This window comes from Pagrus pagrus (assembly GCF_965226575.1).
Source record: "Pagrus pagrus genome assembly, chromosome: 10".
Classification (NCBI taxonomy): Eukaryota; Metazoa; Chordata; class Actinopteri; order Spariformes; family Sparidae; genus Pagrus; species Pagrus pagrus.
Window position 1 is genome coordinate 9571353 of NC_140194.1, and position 18112 is coordinate 9589464.

The 18112-nt window shown below is 39.5% G+C and overlaps 1 long non-coding RNA gene across 3 annotated transcripts in view; it reads left to right on the forward strand.

Annotated features, from left to right (window-relative positions):
- Nucleotides 1-18112, forward strand: part of LOC311263449 — a 115259-nt gene that overhangs the window by 2052 nt on the left and 95095 nt on the right. The gene's annotated exons all lie outside the window — the stretch shown is intronic.

Genomic DNA, 18112 nt, shown 5'->3' on the forward strand with positions numbered 1-18112 from the left:
TGCTGTAAGGAAAAAAATCCTGCACCAGACAAATGTGTTAAACGGGTAGTATGGCAGCTATTGGTGGTGGTAATTGCTGTTGTTGCAAACAAACCAGGAGTCTCAGTTTAAATGTAAAAATGTAATCTTAAAGGCACACTATGTAATTTTGGAGAAGAAATTAAAACTCTGAATTTTAATATTTAAGGTAATAAATACAAACTCAGAAATATTGATTTTTTTTTTTCCATAACTGAATAAACAAGCTGTTCTCAGAGGAAAAGCAGGTCCCCAGAATACTGTTTGAAGCTAGAAAAGGTGGCAGGGTCCGCCAAATATAAACAAAGTAAAACAGCATGAAATTGTGTTGTCCTTTAAGGTCAGTTTGTTTATTCAGTCATGGAAACAAAGAGAGTTTGTGTATTTAGTTTGTTTGGGCATAACAAAATAAGTCAAGGAGATCTGTCTCATCTGATTAAAAATTTCCTCCCCAAAACTGCATAGTGCACCTTTAAATTTTAGGCTGTAATTTACAATATATTCTTAATTGAGTAAATGTTTATCCATCAGATCGTTGAATATTCTGAGTATTATTCTAGTGTAATATTAACTCTAACACTCTGGATTCATCATTCAACATTTTTTTCTCCCTTTAGTTGCTGCTTCTTCTTGGCTGCATGATTGTTATTGATTGACCTCAAGTTCTTGATTCTCCGCCACTGGTTTTTCAAGCATTAGATCATTTGTTCCTATGGAGTATGTAAATAGGAAACCTTTTTCATCTCTTGGCCTGAAAGTTTACCCATCACAATCTTATTTATGCACCAAATTAAATGGGAATGATACAGAGAATATTACATTGATATTCAAAGGGATATGAACTATGTGCACGTGTTTAGATTCTTTAGCCTTTACTGCCATCATTTCAGCATAGTTTTATCTTAAACTTAATATTATAGCTTCTGATAGGTTATTGCACTATAGATCAGTTTGACACAGCTCTCCTCAAGGCAAGCGTTCATTCACAGACAGTGGGCTTGACTGCTGTGCACAGTCCAACACACATGCAAACCATTCAGTCTCACCAGAAAGGGTTAATCACGCTCTTAACTGACTGTTTTGTTAGATTAGTCTCTCTGCCTGCTTAACACAATGACAAATAACCATTATTCTTTTTCTTGCACTGATAATCGGGACAACTTAAACATTTCTTACTAGCACAAGTGAAACCATTAATCCTCAGCGATACTGCTGATAAGTGGAGACTTTGGAGTAATGGCCCTGTCACCTTTAAAAAAAAAAAGAAAAAAGAAAAAAAGGAGAGAAAATTTTAACAATTAAAACAAGATGGCCAATATGTTATGTGCATCCCATCTCTTTGTGTCATCAGGAGGGATCTGCCAGTGGTAATAGTCTGAATAATTGAACAAGTTTTTGTTGGTTATGAATAAGAAGGACGAATATCTCGTCTCAGTTTAAATGTATACTGGTGGTAGCAGTGTCGAAAGACTTGTTCAGGAGAGGAAAAATATCAAATATAACTTTCAACATACGACCAGTTTATTGTGCTTTTTAGTTTTGGCTTTATTGGAGAGGTTGGAGCGGAATGAAGATTTGTATAAAGAAAGTGCTGAAAAGCTGCTCGACTTGAACCTGACAAGCTATTCATTACAATCTTCAAACTATTTCCCTTTTATGATCCTTTTACCTCACACGTTAGGTAAGCTTTCGTATGAAATATTTCAGTCTCATTCAATGTCATATCGACATTGAATGAAAGATAATGTTGCGTCTCTTTTTGTGTTTTGAGCTGGTGGTCGGTCAAAACAAGACATTTTGTGCAGAGCCCAACCAATATTCAGTTTTGGGAGCGATGCTGATATTGGAGAGTAAATAATTCCGATATCAATATATCGGCTGATATACGCACGTTCGGCCAGCTCTAATACGAAACCACCTTGGGGTCTAAGCAGATGTTATTGACTCTTGCCGATGTTTTATATACCAAGCGATTAACTGAGATATTTAAATGAAATTAGAATAATCATTGTTCGAATCCGAATTTGCCCTTCCTCCAGTAGGCAACAAACTTATTGTATCATAATGCAATTTGGTCCAAGGGGACTTAAGATAACTTCTGGTAACTTTTGTTAACCGTTGAAGATCCTTCAGACAAACATGAAAAGCTAGAGGAGACATTAAAGGTAGGTGTTGAAATTCATGAAAACCACAGCTGATAGGCTTACAGTATAGTGCATGTAGGTACATACCAAAAAGAAATATGTCTGCTATAGCGCTGGATGATGTGGCTTCACAATAATATTAGGATATTTTAAAGCTATATTGCGATACACAGTATATCTTGATATTTTAAATCTCTTGGAAAAGCACTTCATAAATGAGTTTTTGATCTAATACCTTGACATCGATGGTGGGTCCATCGGGGTGACTCTTGGTGCTATCACAACCTATCAACACAATGATATTTTCTATAAATAATCATCAGTAATGTGGACATAATGACTAAGTGGGTAAAGGCAAGTATTAAAACAAGCAGAACAGGTAAGTTCAGAGAATTACATCACTTTACTGTAATGCAGCCTTTAAAATCAGGAAAAGACAACACTCGTGCTATATTGGGATATAACAAAATCCAAAATCTAAGACGATATGCAGTCTCATATCAAGATAACAATGTAATGTCATTATGGGATATGGCCAGACCTATTCAGATTTTACACTTAACTTAAAAGGCATATTTTCATTTTTATCCAGAATGTGATATTATTCTAACAAAACAATGACAATGCAATGCAGGTTAGTCTGCTTTCCCATACTTCAGTCACCAGTCGCACTGTGTGACGCCCCATGCACCCCTCTGAATACTTTTAATGTGTACTGGAAACACGGTGATAACTGTTTAAATATGAGCTAACCACCAGTGCCATGAGGAAATATTCAAAGACCTCACACAGGCTAATTGAAATTCTCTCAGTTTAATCGTCTTCTCCATCATATGTTCTATTTGTCATTATGGCTGTCTCCAGCACTAATCAGTTGTTGATGTAGCAGCCTAGAGGTGTTTCACTATAACTGACAGGATGATAATAAACACGCGTAATTGAGTTTTTGATTGATTATGATTTTAGATTATGTGCCCATTTTTATTTAACGACTTCAGGTGTCTTGACGTTAAGGCAAAAACATTTATTAATCACACTCTACGATTGGTTAAGGTTATATTGTTAGTCTTATTGCCAATTTTGGGATATTAACTTTAAACACAGTTGGATTCGTTTAGACTCCATGCATTTTTATTAGAGTAAGATGAAAACATGTTTTCTTAATTTTCTCAAGGCTTGCACAAGATGTAAAAATCTGTTCAGGTTTGAGTTTGAATCATTTTGATTCTTGTGTGTTTCATCAAGCCTACTAACTAAAACAGGACGCTCGCTGAGAGTCAAAGTAGAACTAATTAGCCAGTTGTATATTTACAGAGTTGGCACATAACATCCTTAAAACAGACGCTTTTGCTACCCAATTTAATCTTTTATATGTCATTAAAATTGAATTTAAAAAAGGGATTATCCAAACACTTAGCTAAAATTGATTGAAATTTTAACATCTACACAAATGAAGGCAACAATCAGCATCATTCCACGTCTTTGTTGTTTTAGAATAAAGAGGCGTCTGATATCAAAATATCAAAATACATTCATAATGTTGGTTTAGGAAGTTTAAAGCTAGTATTGGTGCCCATTGGTGCTCAGGGCCATCTGGCTCTGTCCAGCTTTGAAAAACTACCTTAAATCATCTCGGATGTCGGCCATTGGTTGGAAGATTTCATGCTCCTTAGCTTCCCACTAGACTATATTATTATTTCTATCTATTATTGACCATATAGTTTCTCATCCTGCATGCCAAACTCACTATTCCTTGGCAGCGCCACAGTCCCAGGCACGTGATACTTAGTATTTCTATGGCCGTAGCTCTGTTTTGATCAAAGGGCTTCAGGGGCCTAAGTTTCAAATCCCCCAAAGCCCATTTTGGCTACTCTTTGTTTAGCCCATTGGCATTCTGACCCCATGCTTCTCAGACTTTGAACTCAAAGCTTGGAAAAGCCGTATCGCTTCTTTAAACACATTATCAGTGGGCTAGGTTTTAAGAATATCACTAATCATCTTAAGGTTTTAGTGCAGTGTGGCAGCATCGTTCGAGGCTCGGGGGCCCATTTACTGGCATGGACACTGTAAGAAATGTCCTGTGAAATATACGACGCCCTAATGGCAGCAAGTGTTACGTAAGTTTATGAATTTCATATGAGGGCTTCTTAAATCTACACAGCTACAAAAATCAACTGTTAAGGTGGAATATTTAATCACATTGTTTAAATGTATAACAATATTTGGTGTTATACCAGAGTGGGTGCAATATGGCACTTGATCATTCTCAGTTGGGTTGTGGCATTGCTGCCTGTAGCATCCTCAATGTAGCATCTTAATGCAGGATGCCCAGATTTTATTCCCTTTCATTTCACTTATTTAGCTCTGAACATATAGCTTTGTGTGCCATATTAATACTTCATCAGAGAACTTGGCTTGAAGTTAAATGCTAAGTGTTAATGCTACAGTTTAATAAATAATTTATGGATTGCTGTTAAGAAGTTGGCATGGACCACGTACATTTTGAAAGGGTGATACAGCACATGCATATTCTACAGCGATTATACAAGGCGATATATAGAGAGCAGATTTTAGTTGAACCTACTTGGTGGGAAGTGTTGTATAATCAGTGCATACCGACAGTTTGAACTATCAGTTAAGTTATTAAGCTGCTTGACTTATTTTTTTTTTTTCTTTTAATTTTGCAGAAGCAGAAATCATTTTCTAAATTTATGTGGTTGTTTGTCTCACTGGAAGCAGTGGTTGATATTTTTGGCCTGGTGCTATTAATTGTTGGCACATTCCTTTTACAACAAATACCCAGTGGTAGCAGTGGTATAAAATGTGAAAATTGCAGCTCACCATTAACAGCTTACCACACATCTTGAATAGAAATACAAAGTTTGACATGATTGAACTTTTATTTCATTATTTAAATGGACATATGCTGTTTTGTCCTATTGATAATCATGCTCTTTGTCTAAACTAAATTGTTGTAAATTGCATTGAGAGTGTTGGTGACCAATCAGGTATGTTTCTGAACACATTGAGCGCTATCTGGATGAACAATTGTCCATATGTCAGGTGCATCTGCTTCCCCCTATTGAACGCAACACTCTACCTGCTGTGCAACTTCTAATTGTCGATGAGGATACTGATGAATACATAATATGTAAACTTATAGCATTCTACACTCGATTTATAAATATGTCTTATGAACACATTGCACCATCTCTTTGTGCACCGTCTTGACAATGTGCACATGTGATTGCGTGCAAGTCTGCTCGTGCCCCTTAGCTCCTCTCACACCTCTTCAATCTCATCAGCCTCCGTGGTTAAGATTTGGCACCTTGAATCACATTGTCTTCATCTGGAAATATTTCAGCTGCATTTCTGCCACTCTAAAGGGAGATGAAGATAAAGGAGAAGAAGGTAAAAACACACCCTGTTGTGTGAATCCTAGAGAAGGCCTTGAACCCTGCCATTCATCCCTTTCACTTCATCAGCTGAGTCTAATTGCCAGAGAGGACAGGATACCCAGGGCCCAATTGTTCCTTATCCTCTTTGGAGCCTCTGAGGCATGAAAAGCGAAAGGCCTGCTTTTGATCTTTTTTTTTTTTGTTAGTTTTTTTTTTCTCTTTTTTTCTGTCATCCCCTACTATCCTTTCCCTTAGAGTGAAACACTCTTTTCACACTGTGCCCCCTTCTTCAGCCACGCAAAATAATTATCAAGCTCTGCTTCATCAAATAATGGTAGATATTGGAGGTCATGATGGGGAGGGCCAGAGGTCTGCAGGGGTGGCCCTAAGACGTGGTGGAGCTCCCAGCTCATCTTAGAGGCATGCTCCTTAGTTGTGCCTACCTTTATATACCTTGACCCCGGTTTTCGTTTGTCTGTCCTAATGAGACCCTCTCATGCAGCCAATGCAATAGAGGTCTCGCAATGGCAGGGTTGGGAGGGCAAAGTACAATGAGACACAGGGCTGTGCTCAGACAAGGGCGCATCTGTGCTATCTTATTAAGCCTTGGAAAAGAGCTCATGCGTCTCAACGTCCCATAGGCGCTGAGAGCAGATCTATTGACACCTACTTGTCCTTTGCGGTTAACACCTTTCTGTGAGGAGGCAGGCACACCCAAGTTCTTGTTAGAAGTAATTCTTGGCAGGGTATTTAGCGAGGCAAAGTGCTTAACTCGGTTTGGGTGGCCATGTGGCGCGGGGGATAAAGAATGCAGTTTTGTAATGATGAAAAATACCTTGGAACTAGAGAAATGACGAGGGATGTCAAAGACCAATTTGTCAAAAGCAAACAGTCCATATACTTAACGAAGGACACCAGCCGTTCTTAATGCTTCCTTCCTTTTGATTTTTTTATAGCTTCAAAAGCATGCTTTAGGTTATTGTTAACCATCATTTTGTAGAAATAATACATCTGAACAGTTGCTTTTTTCAGTTTTGTTGCCTTTAGTGATGGACTTGGCCATTATCCATGCCCAGAAATTTGACAAAAATCTTAGAGTTAAATGCTTGTGAAAACCCCTGCTGAATTAAAAAAAGAAAATCACTAAGTAATGAACAATGGGACTCAAGATAACCAACCTTTGTAACTCACTAACAGAAGGGACAGGAGGATAAACTATAAGTAGAGCAAAATGACAAACAAAAACACAAGTAGGCAAACAAAAACCTTTAAGCAATCATGTTAAGCACGCCCAACATCTGAGCGCTGTGCGAGAACAAAGCAGGGCTCCTGTCAGTGCATCGATCCACTCCTGAAGGCACACACATCCATAGCTCTCTGATTGCTCCCTGCCTCTCGCGCCTTTCTCCCCCGCGCCTCTAACTCTCTGTGCTCCGGCTCCTTTCTGAGAATGTGCTTATCGATCTGGCCTACTTCGTTGGAGTTAACTCAGTGATAAAACCTGACCGAGGGCTGCCAATGGCCTGAAAGAGTTGGGAGAGCTGGTGAGAGGGCAAGATGATAAGAAGAAGAAAAAAAAGAACACCGGTCGCTAAATTCACGAAAATGTTTTGTCAGAATATTAAGTTGTTCGAGACAGTTGCTAAACTTTAGATATTAACCTTTACCTTTTCCTCAGAACCTTGAAAATATTGCAGGATATCTGATTAATATATTTATTTTAAAATGATTTGTATAGGCTCTAGTTCAAACCATACACACACATTTAATGTATTACTTGAAAATGTTGATCAAATTTATGTATTCAAACTATTTTCTTTTGTACACTCATGTGGCACTCATTGACATTTCATACATGATTGTGTGGGTAGATTTAGTTGTTCAAGAAGACTTTTTCTTGAGTGAGTGACATCCCCAGTCAAGTACTTAAATCCATCCACTGTAATGTATGCTTCTATACCCTAGTTAATGTAGTCTAGACAGCTTTTTACTCTCAGGTAAATGTTTTGTTTTGTTTTATATATGAAGCAGAACATGGGGATGGCATTGATGTATAAAGTAGCCTTGGTCATTCATTTTTGCATAATAGCAGTTGAGTTAGTGGAAATGAGGTGTAGCTGCTGAGTTACACTTGCTCACAGAACAAATAACCTGATATGTGGACTGTTTTCAATAAGTGACGGCATAAGATTTTATTGTGGGTTGAGCTAAAAAACGTTGATTGTAGTGAATCTCCAAAATTGGGAAACTCGTGAATATTCTTATATGAGTGACTTGAAACCGCTGTGTAGCTCGCTAACATGCAGCCCCAGAGTTGCAAGTTGACGAAAAAAAGGGTTGCCAACTATTTTTGGATGGTTACAGCTTCTTAAATGTGAGGATTTGCTGCTTTTCTTCGTCATTTATGACGGTAAATGATGAATCTTTGGCTTTTGGATTGTTGGTTGGACAAAAGGAGCATTTTAAAGACGTCACTTTGGGCTCGAGGAAGCGTTTCACAATTTTTTGACAGACTAAAGGATTAATCAATGAATCGCGAAAAGAATCATCACTTTTAGCCCTGTACATTAGGATATTAATTTTCTGTTTATTCCAGTTGTCACGAGGATGAGCTCACATCTTTCCAGTTATTCCAAAATCCTAAGCCTGTCACCATAGTTGAAGGCTTGGCTGCCACATTGTATCCCCCCCCAAGTACTATCTGTTAATATTTTTCCTTAACAAATGTAAGGTAAAATATGGTGACTATTCAATTCTCAAATCACCCCATGCCTATTTGATGTGTTGAACTAGTGTAGCATTGTGAGCTGAATTGTGTCCATTGATTTGATTCAACTGGTTAAAGTAACCAGTTGCATTTGAATCAGTGATTTTGATCAGTGTGTTATTCTGTCACTAGTTATCTGCAACAAGAAATACCAAGAAAAGACAACAGCATTTCCTTTAATGAAGTCGTGATGAACAGTAACTATTGTTGCACAGTGTGTTGTAGATCTCAAACCATCTTTTTTTTTTCTTTTTGGAGAAAGCATCCACAAAGATATCAAAAATCAGTGTTTCTTTAAAAAAAAAAAAAGTGACTCATGTTTTGTGTGTCAGTGTGTGTAATCGCGTCTCCGGAGTGTGATTACATTGTATTTCAGTTTGTGTATATTTTTGCAAGTGTGTTGTGCTGTCATGTTTGTAACATTCCATGTGGGAGGGTCTGTTGATAAGTAAGCCATCTGTAGTGTTCTGCCGAACGACATGTTGTAAAGCGAGATTTGAGAGTGTGGAGAGACTTGACTTGACAAATCTTGGCACATAATGAGACAGAAGGGAGTAAAGGCAGAAGTCTGTCCAGAGATAAACAATTAGATTTGTCCCTGAGGTAAAGGCCAGGCAATGCAAGGACTCTCAGACTAACAAAATCAATATGGCTTCCAGTAAGAACACTCAGGGGGTAGAGTGATGAAGAGGTTATCATTCATTTCTCAGATTAGGACCCACATACACAATGAGGAATAATACCGCTTTAAAAATCAATATGATCTCTAACATTAAAGCTGCTTGTCAGTGATGTGCACATTTGAAAGTATGCATCTCATAGTCAACTATCTGTCAAACATCGTCGGTCTAATGAGACATGATAACATAGATCAACAGGGATACTGAGCTGAGCCAGTCGAGCCAGTTTTCTTCAGCAGCCAATTGTGAGAGGATCTTAAAGGAGACAGCATTTGGGAATGATACTTTCACACCCCCAGATAAAACCATAATGGAGCATGAGCCATAGACAGAGTGGGCAGTCCCATTGCGTTGCATCCCCTCTCAGGTCCTGCCCAGACTTGAAGGTCTAATCTAACATCTCACCACTGTTCCCAGCAGGCCTCACAAGGGTAGCACTGCCAGGGCAAGGAGGGGTGGACTGTTGGCCGCGTTGTGCTTGCACCGGCTTTAAAGAAGACAACAAAAAAGAGAGAGTGAATGGTTTCGGGGTGGGAGTGGGGGGCGATCACAACTTGTGTGCAACTGCTGTTGTGCAAGGGAGGACTCCTCAGAGACGGCGAGTCGCTGACCATAAAGGTGTGAGCCTGAGCCGTGGCCAGCCTGTCGCCTCATCTCCATGGAGACAGCGACGTGGCACCCCAGTGGGCTTGTCTCTGCTGTGGCCCGGAGCAGCAAGAGCACTTGGGGATGTGGCCTGGCCATCACCTGGGCTCCAGGGGACCGGGAGGCACTGCTCTGATGACCTTCAACAACCTGCCAGTCTGTCATCTCGGCTCGGGGAATAACAAGAAAAAAATCAGCTAGGGATTTGTGTAGAGACATTGTTTACTGGGCCGTTGATTCTTTGGAGGAGGCTCTTTGTTCCAGTGGGAGTGAAGTATAGAGAAGAGGGCGTACGTTGTACAACATCACCTCACTTGATATTCCAAAAATCTCCTTTTCCTTTAATACCCCTTCATCTTAAAACAACATGGAGATTTTCAGACTATACTTTACTTTTGTACTTTGTTATTTACTGGTCGGTAATACAAATATAAACATCTGGCTGAGGAGGAAAAGGGTAAAAGTAAATTAACATTATTACACTAAACTATTATCGTACTGATTCTTTTACTTTCCTCAGCAAGTGGCAATACAATTAATTCAATGTTCCGACATGCCCTGACTTTCCACCTCAGCCTGCGACAATTTCATTGGAAAAGAAAAATGCTAAATTTAAGCTGTTGCACCTGTTGTTGTTGTTGTTGTTGTTGTTGTTGTTGTTGTTGTTGTTGTACACAATACAGCTCCCAAATGTAAAATAAATGAAAAATACTTACGTCTTGAATGTGCAAAAATAAATTTGGGTCCTTGTGACACTTAAAAAAAATATTCTCACTATTCAATTTATTTTCTAGATCTTCGGTCTATAGAATGTCCAACAATAATGGAAAATACACATCACCATTTTCCTAAAGTCCAAACTAACATCTTTTCTTGTTTCAGTCCAAAACCCAATAACACTTCAATTAAAGTGATACTGAAAAGGGAAAAAAAGCACATCATTACAATTGAAAAGCTGGAATTTGACAATGTTTGGAAATTTTGGTTGAAAAAAATCATTAAAGCTACCACAAGGAACTTTGATATTTTGTTGATTTTGGAGGCCATTGTTGAGTGGTATTGTTTCCACTGTAAAACCACAAAATATATAAAAAAAAAAAAAGAGAGAAATATCTAAAGAATAATCTCCTCCTGCTTCTTTTAAGCTGGCTAACATACTACTCACTGTAACTTTGCTTGGGAAAATGTAAATGCAGGCTCTTACAGCCGTTGGCAGGCATCAAGAAAAACTAACTCGAAATAGTTCATCGTCTCGCTGATGGTCTTGTTTGCTTATGTAGGTCATATAGAGGCATCAGTATTTAAGTGAGATCAGTTAAAAACATCTTGTGGTAGGTTTAAACAATTAATCGACCATCAAAACGGTTGCTGATACATTTTCTCTCGATCGTTTCAGGTCACATCGCTGACTGCCTAACTTCATCAAGCATAAGCGTCTCTAACTTGCAGTGTCGTATGTCTTGAAAATACACCAGAAAACACCATCATTTAGATATGTGTGCATTGTTATGCATTATATACAATACTAGAACACCGCAGGTTTCCAAGAGAAGGGATTTCTTTTTGCGTATAAATACAAGAAAAATGCAAAATCAAGACCCTTGCTTTCTTATGTTAAAGAGGTGTGGACTCCACAGTCGTAAAGAATTCAACATGATGAGGTACATAATCGGGAACATCAGAGTAATTCCTGTATAATGTTAAAGACTATTGTTGGTATCACTGGGATAAATTATTGCCAAATGGGATCTCGAATCTCCTGCATTCGAGTGTAAAGCAGCGCCATCCAAACCGTTCCCTGGAGACACTTGTGTTGCATTATCTGACAAACCAATACAGGAGATTCTGTGCAAAAATCTGTGCTTTCTTCCTTTCAGCCAAAAAGAAAGAGGATTTTGAATGGAGTGGTGATTCTTTATGCAGAGCTGAGACGCGACACCTTCCAGACGGTGAGAGATGGCGAGCCCTAATAATACAGAGCTGTACAATGGTTCTGACAGGCGAGCAATAAAGCAATCAGGGTCCCAGGCATTCCAAATCTCTTTTACCGCCCACCCTCTAACAGACTGAGAGATGGGCGGCTGACCTGTGAGCTGTCAATCATGGGGGATACCTGCTGGAGCCTGATCAGGGAGAGCTGAGGGCACCAGTCCATCAGATCTGTTTTCACACTCCAGACACTAACATTGCAAGCATAACCACAGACACAAAAAAACCCCACCGCCTCGCTCTTAATTAGGAGATGTGTGTGTTGTTTGGGGCGGGTGGAGGGGGGGGTGGACTTGTTTGGTTTAAATGGGTATGGGAGTGTCTTAGATATAGGGGGATAGTAAGTGGAATCCCAGTGAGACAGAGAATAACCTTTTCCCTTGATTTAGGAATCAGGCATTGATCTGTCACGCTGTTTTGTACAAGCAAGAGCTCTTTCAGCATTGCTTCTCAGTGTGTGCTGCTCCTCAGTGTGTGTGTATATGTGATATGTGTGTGCGCGTGTGTATGTGTGTGTGATGGGTGGTGGGTTGAGCGAGGGGGTGGGGGCGGGGGTAAAGGCTTGTTCATTAGCTGTCTGTAGCCCATTCCAGCAAATAGATCACCATAATACTGTGGTTAGTTAATGGCTTTCTGGTGTTTCCTCCAGAGTCTTCCTGTCTGAGGGCTGACTGCTAAAAACTCCTCCACGGTTTTCTCCTCCTTTTTTCCAAGTGGGGAGTCTTCTGTTCTGCTGCCTAACTCACAGACAATTGGCTTCAGCCAGCGGCCAAGTCTGTGAGCAGTCTGGCCGCATGGACTCACATTAGAGAACGAACAGCAACATCACAAAAAAAACATGCTGATCTGACATTCTGTCTCGCTGATGACTGGAACGGTAGAAACCTAGACTGCGACAGGAAATGTCCCCGCAGTAAGGAGTATTGTCGTCGCGTTTGCTCTTTCATATGTTAGAAAGAATTTATGAATTTTGACATTTTAAATGTTTAGTTGGTACAGATATTTACGGACGGGTTTGAACTCCCCAGATGAGGAACCATGTTCCAGTTAGAAGCTCAATGAGTCCGAAAAACAATATCATCATAAAAATTATTGAATTCCAGTAAATTGTAGGCACATAGGTGATTTTAATGACTCTATCTTTCTTTTGTTGCAGTTACATTTCTTTTTTCCAACACTGTCTTCAGCTTGTACTTTAACAATCTTGGATTAATTTGTTTTTTAAATGTTTTACAAACATCCATTATTTTTGACATTAAATCAACTGACTGTGTAATGTGACAGGGGTTGAACTACTCAACCCACTGTGAATCATCACTAAATTAATTTCTAGGTGATCATTCTCAGTTGTTTTAGCTAATTGTGTGTTTGTTTCCTCTCACTGGATTGCACCAACTCACCCATATTAGGGATGTCAGTTTTGGTCAGTTTTGCTTCCAGGAGGCTGACACCCATTATTTATGCAGGGTTTTTTTTTATTAAGAAGGGCAAGGCTGTCTCGCATAGCTGGACATGTTTCCACACTTCATTTAGTCGCTGTGTCAGCTCTGGAGAATGGAGCGCACTGGACTGATTCTCCCAGTCAGCACTGATGAAGTTACAGGTAGTTATGAAGTTAACTTTAGCTGTCCCCCCTCAGAGCTAACGTTAGCTCATTTGCCCTGGCTAGCCAGACTTTTGGCTAGGGATGCCCCGATCACGTTTTTTGCCACCAATACCAATTGCCTATCGTCTTTGAGCTGTATCGACCGATACCGAGTGTTCTTATGTTTTGCTATAGCAGCAAGCATAGCAGTGTTATAGGTCAGTTAGTTTGACTGCTTTGTAGTGTATTGTAAGTAATCTAGGCTATAAATGCTGTGTGACTGACTACAATATGAAAAACCACATACTCAATCTGGTTGGTTTGTTATTCTGTCAACAACATGCCTCTACTTATCCTGTTCAATCAACAGAGCAGTACAAAGAACTGCCAAGGAGCAATGCAACAGTAGCCTACAGTAAGTCTATAAGGACAACTGAAATACACATTAACATTATGTGACTTAAATAACACATACATAACAAATGTATTAACAGGCAGGGAAATAGCCTAAACTTCAAATAGCCTGACAAATAAAAGGCAGTATGTCTCAGCACATGGCTTGCAGTTTCATTATTGCACGTAGCCTAATGCAATAAACAATTAAGCCTGCTGTACAGGATGTAAAATAAAGTAGCCTTGTGAAACGTCTTCCTTTAGGAGGCTATCTGTGTGTTAATACACAGCCTGGTGGAGCTCAGGCGCAACCTGGGAGAGTGTAGCGGGGGTCAATGTGAGAAAGCAGCCGGCGGACCCTGATGTCTTGACCATCAGCCCTATGAATTCCATGACTTTTCTGGTGATTGCCTTAGCCTTCTGACTATCGCGGTCATTCGGCTGGCTGCTCTCTAAAGTAGTTTGCGTTACCTGGCCTTTTTGTTGTTGCTGCTGTTTTCTCTGCCTTTTTTTTTCTTTTCACTCTCCGCTGTCAGTTTAACAAACTCGCCAAGGCTCCGCTGGGTGATGCGTCTTCGAGTGCCTTATTAAATGTGTTGTGTTGAAAGTTTTTAACTTGCTTCCCCCACAAGGTATGTTATCCTCGCATAAACCGCAGATTGCAAATGATACGTCTGTCTCACACACTTTGTGAAGGTTCCACACCGCCAACATGTTTTGTGCCTGAGCAACGTACTGTGCAGCTCCCGGCCAGTGAACGACGTGGGAGGTGGGAATATACTGCGCACATGCGACAGAGTGTTTAACCACGGGCTACTAGTTTGCCTTCAGGGCTTTCTGACAGATGTGATGAGCATACGACTAGATAAATGTGTGAGTTTTTAAATGGATGTTTTGATACACCCTTCGGGGTATCGGCGCTGCGATCGGCAACTAGAAAGCATTAATGCCGATCTCCCAGTCGCCCGTTTTTACTAGATATTGATGGGTGACTGATCGATCTGGGCATCCCTACTTTTAGCTCATCCTTGTTCTTCTAGAAGTACTTTTCTATATGTTTAGTCAGTAGCTCGCTGACATCGTAAACACAATGTACAACGTAAGCCCAAAGTATTGATACTCGGGGTACCAAACTAGCTCTTTGATTTACCTGCCCTGACAGACCTGCTGCTGCCTAACCCTAACCCAGTGTGTGTATTGTGCTGTGGTCTGTCTATATTGCTAAGTAGCTAATTCAGGCTAGCAAATTGTCAGACTGATGTCTTGTCAAGGAATACTGTAGCATCACTGCTGTACATCAGACATTTATCCGGTATTATTCCGGACCTATTTATGGGGATGTACTGCTCATTATTTGCAGCACAAAACAACATTTCTGAGTAGCGCTATATGGTTAAATAACAATCTCCATTGGGTCCTGGCTTCCTGCAGGAAATTTGTCAGTGGAGCTTCTTTTCTTTGTCTGTGTGTCCTGCATGGTCAAAATGTACTCTCCCAGTACAGTGCCTTACCGATTAAAATACAGTAAGGTCCCGCACAGTTAATTGGAGCTATTAAAATAGTCAAAAGCTGTTCCTCAACTGCTCTCTGTAAGGCCACCTCCTCTTTAGCAATCCAACTGCAGATTTCAGCCACAGGATCTTTTGGAGGGGTAAACACAGAGGCCTCCCTAAAGTCGCCTTTTGTCGACACAACTTGATACAACTTACATGGAGTTGCTGATAGTAGAATACCTGCCGTTGAAAGGCCAAACCTCAAGCTAACTTTACCATTGAGACTCTTCCAGATGGAAAAAACTCAGAAGGGTGTTTTTGTGTTTTGAGGATTACAGGAAACACGAGCAAACTTGATCATTGAGTCGCTCTCATCCGTGATAAATGTGGATCCTAACTGAGGGTCTAATCAACACCCTCACTCATTAAATGGTCTTTGTTGTGTGAAATAGTGCATCTTCCCAGAAAAGGTGATTCTATCTGTAGGGTAACAGTCAGAGTCAGGGGAGCTATGTGTTATATGATTTATTAGGTTCTGAGTAAATCTCATTATGATACTTTCAGATGTAGCTTCTAAATTTGTGAGTTAGTTTTTTTCAACCATTAACAACAAAAATTGGAGGTTGTCGACTTTTTTCTCCTGCATTTCAGCATATAGCTTTATAATGAGGAAACAGTAACTCCCATTGGCTCAGACTTCGTAAATAGTCGAACATCACTAGTGTACATCACTAGTTGTTCACACAAATGCTTGTGAGATGTGACAGTTGGTCATTGTAACCATAAATCGATTACATGCTGTATTAAATTATTTACACCATGACATTTTTATTTGCTTCTTTAAGTGTTTGAAATGTGAACTACATTGTCTGACTTTTCTGTGGGTATAATGTTAATACCTGTTAATGTTGTTGTAACCAATACCTGCCAAATCTGTTTAAAAAGTAAACTTTTAGTATTGTTTAGTTGTTTAATAATCAATTAATTCTGATTTTCTGAAATTATTGGACCCCTAAAGCATTTTTACAAACTTATCTGCAACAGTTCAAATTCAAAAGATATAAGCAACATTAAGTTTGATGTATCGATGCCTTCTGTGTGAATATGTTTGAGTATTAATCAGTCAGAGGTTACTTAATTTTCACTGACTTAGATTTTTTCTCCCAATGTAAAGTAACATGAGTGTCATGTTTTTTGGTCTAACAGAAAACATAAATAGTATAATAGTATGTTAAAAATGCAACCCATAATATAAACAGTTGAACCTGCTATGACGGCCGAATACATTCATAGATCTTTATATATACGCCATCTGACCAATAACTAAATAATGTTCTATAATAAACTTTATAAAGTTGTCTAATGTTGAAAGACATCCAGCAAAGTTTTGTTAGGTTTCGAGTTTGGATTAAAAGTGGCCTTTATTTGACTGGAAACACATCAAAGAAAGCCAATGGCAGTATGTTTTACTGTGTTGTCCTCCTCCTGAAGAGCATCTGTACAATTGTATGTGACTATCTGTGTTTCTGTGTTTTAAAATGAGACCATGAAATCTTAAAATCTTGCCCCTCTGTTTGCAAGTTTATGAGATAGCCGTTTTATGTGTGCGGGCAATGATAGAAGATGAAAGGAGTGTATGTTTAAGGGTGGATTCTTACCTCAACCATATTTGACAATGAATGATGAGCTTTGCAGAAGTCTTTTACTTAAACTACCCCTTTGTGGGGCCTTGTGGACCCCCCCCCCCCTCGCCCCCCGCATCTGGGAAACTAGATCACTTCTGGGGGCCAGCAGCCTGAAGTCCAAAGAAAGGCTTGTCTTGTTCCTTCCAGATCTCTGATGTCATCCTTTACTGAGAACATGTATGTGATCTTCTGCAGCTGGAAGAAAGGCCCATATGCATTTTACATCACCCTTAGTTATTTTTGGGTCGGTGAGAAGCAGGGTTTACTGGACCATTCACAATCTGACATCACACTGAGGTCTGGTTGAGACTGGATTTTTCTTCCTATGCTGCTGTCCACTGACAGCAATATCCTCAAAACACATCATGTCTTTAAAATTTTTATATCATGCTCTATGACTAAACTCAGATGTCTGTGTTTAATGTTTTAAACTGATGTCAAAACTTTTGGTTTGGTTTGCAGCCAACATACTGTATGTGGTTTATTACATAAACAGAATGACCCCTACTTTTTATAGCTGTCATTTTGCAAATTTCTAGAGGTTTTTCCGAGTTCATGTACATGATATGGCAGTATGTTTGTCAGACATCCACAGCAACATTTCTGTGTAATGAATAGATGAACAACCTTGACTATAGCATCAAGTAGGGCTTAAACTTCTGATTATTACATCCACCAAGAGGTTATGCTTTAGCCCGTGTCACTGTCTTTGTTTGTTGGTTGGTTGGTTGGTTTGTCAGCAGGATTAGACAAAAACTACAGAGCAGCATGTTCACGAAACTTGGACGGAGGATGGGTCTTGGCCCAGAATAGACCCCTTGACTTTTGGTGCAGATCCAGATAAAGGGACGGATCCAAGAATCTTTTCTTGCTTACTTTAACATTGCAATATAGGGTGTTTATCACCCTCTTTATTAATTGATCAGGGAATATTGCGTAGATGTTGATGGAATAAAATCAGGCATTTTTAAGTGGCTGGAATTGATGAGCAGTGCTGCTGGGATGGTCCCACTTCCCGAGTTCGGAAGTCCTTCTTCCGACTTCGGTGTGCTCATGTACATCAAGTCCATTCCACAAGGAAGCAAAGGAAGAGCAAAGGAAACGGCTCATGTAAGCCATGAAATATATTTAACAAATATGCATGTTACCATCCACCCAATGTTTACTTTTGCATTATGCTGCAGTGCTTCAGCATCATATGACGTCAACTCTGCAACTTGTATACCAAAGTTTTCTCCGAGTTGTTGTTGTTGCTCTGACTTTTAAGTAAATTTTCCCCGTTGGAAATACATTTCTCCAAATATTCTGACAGGCA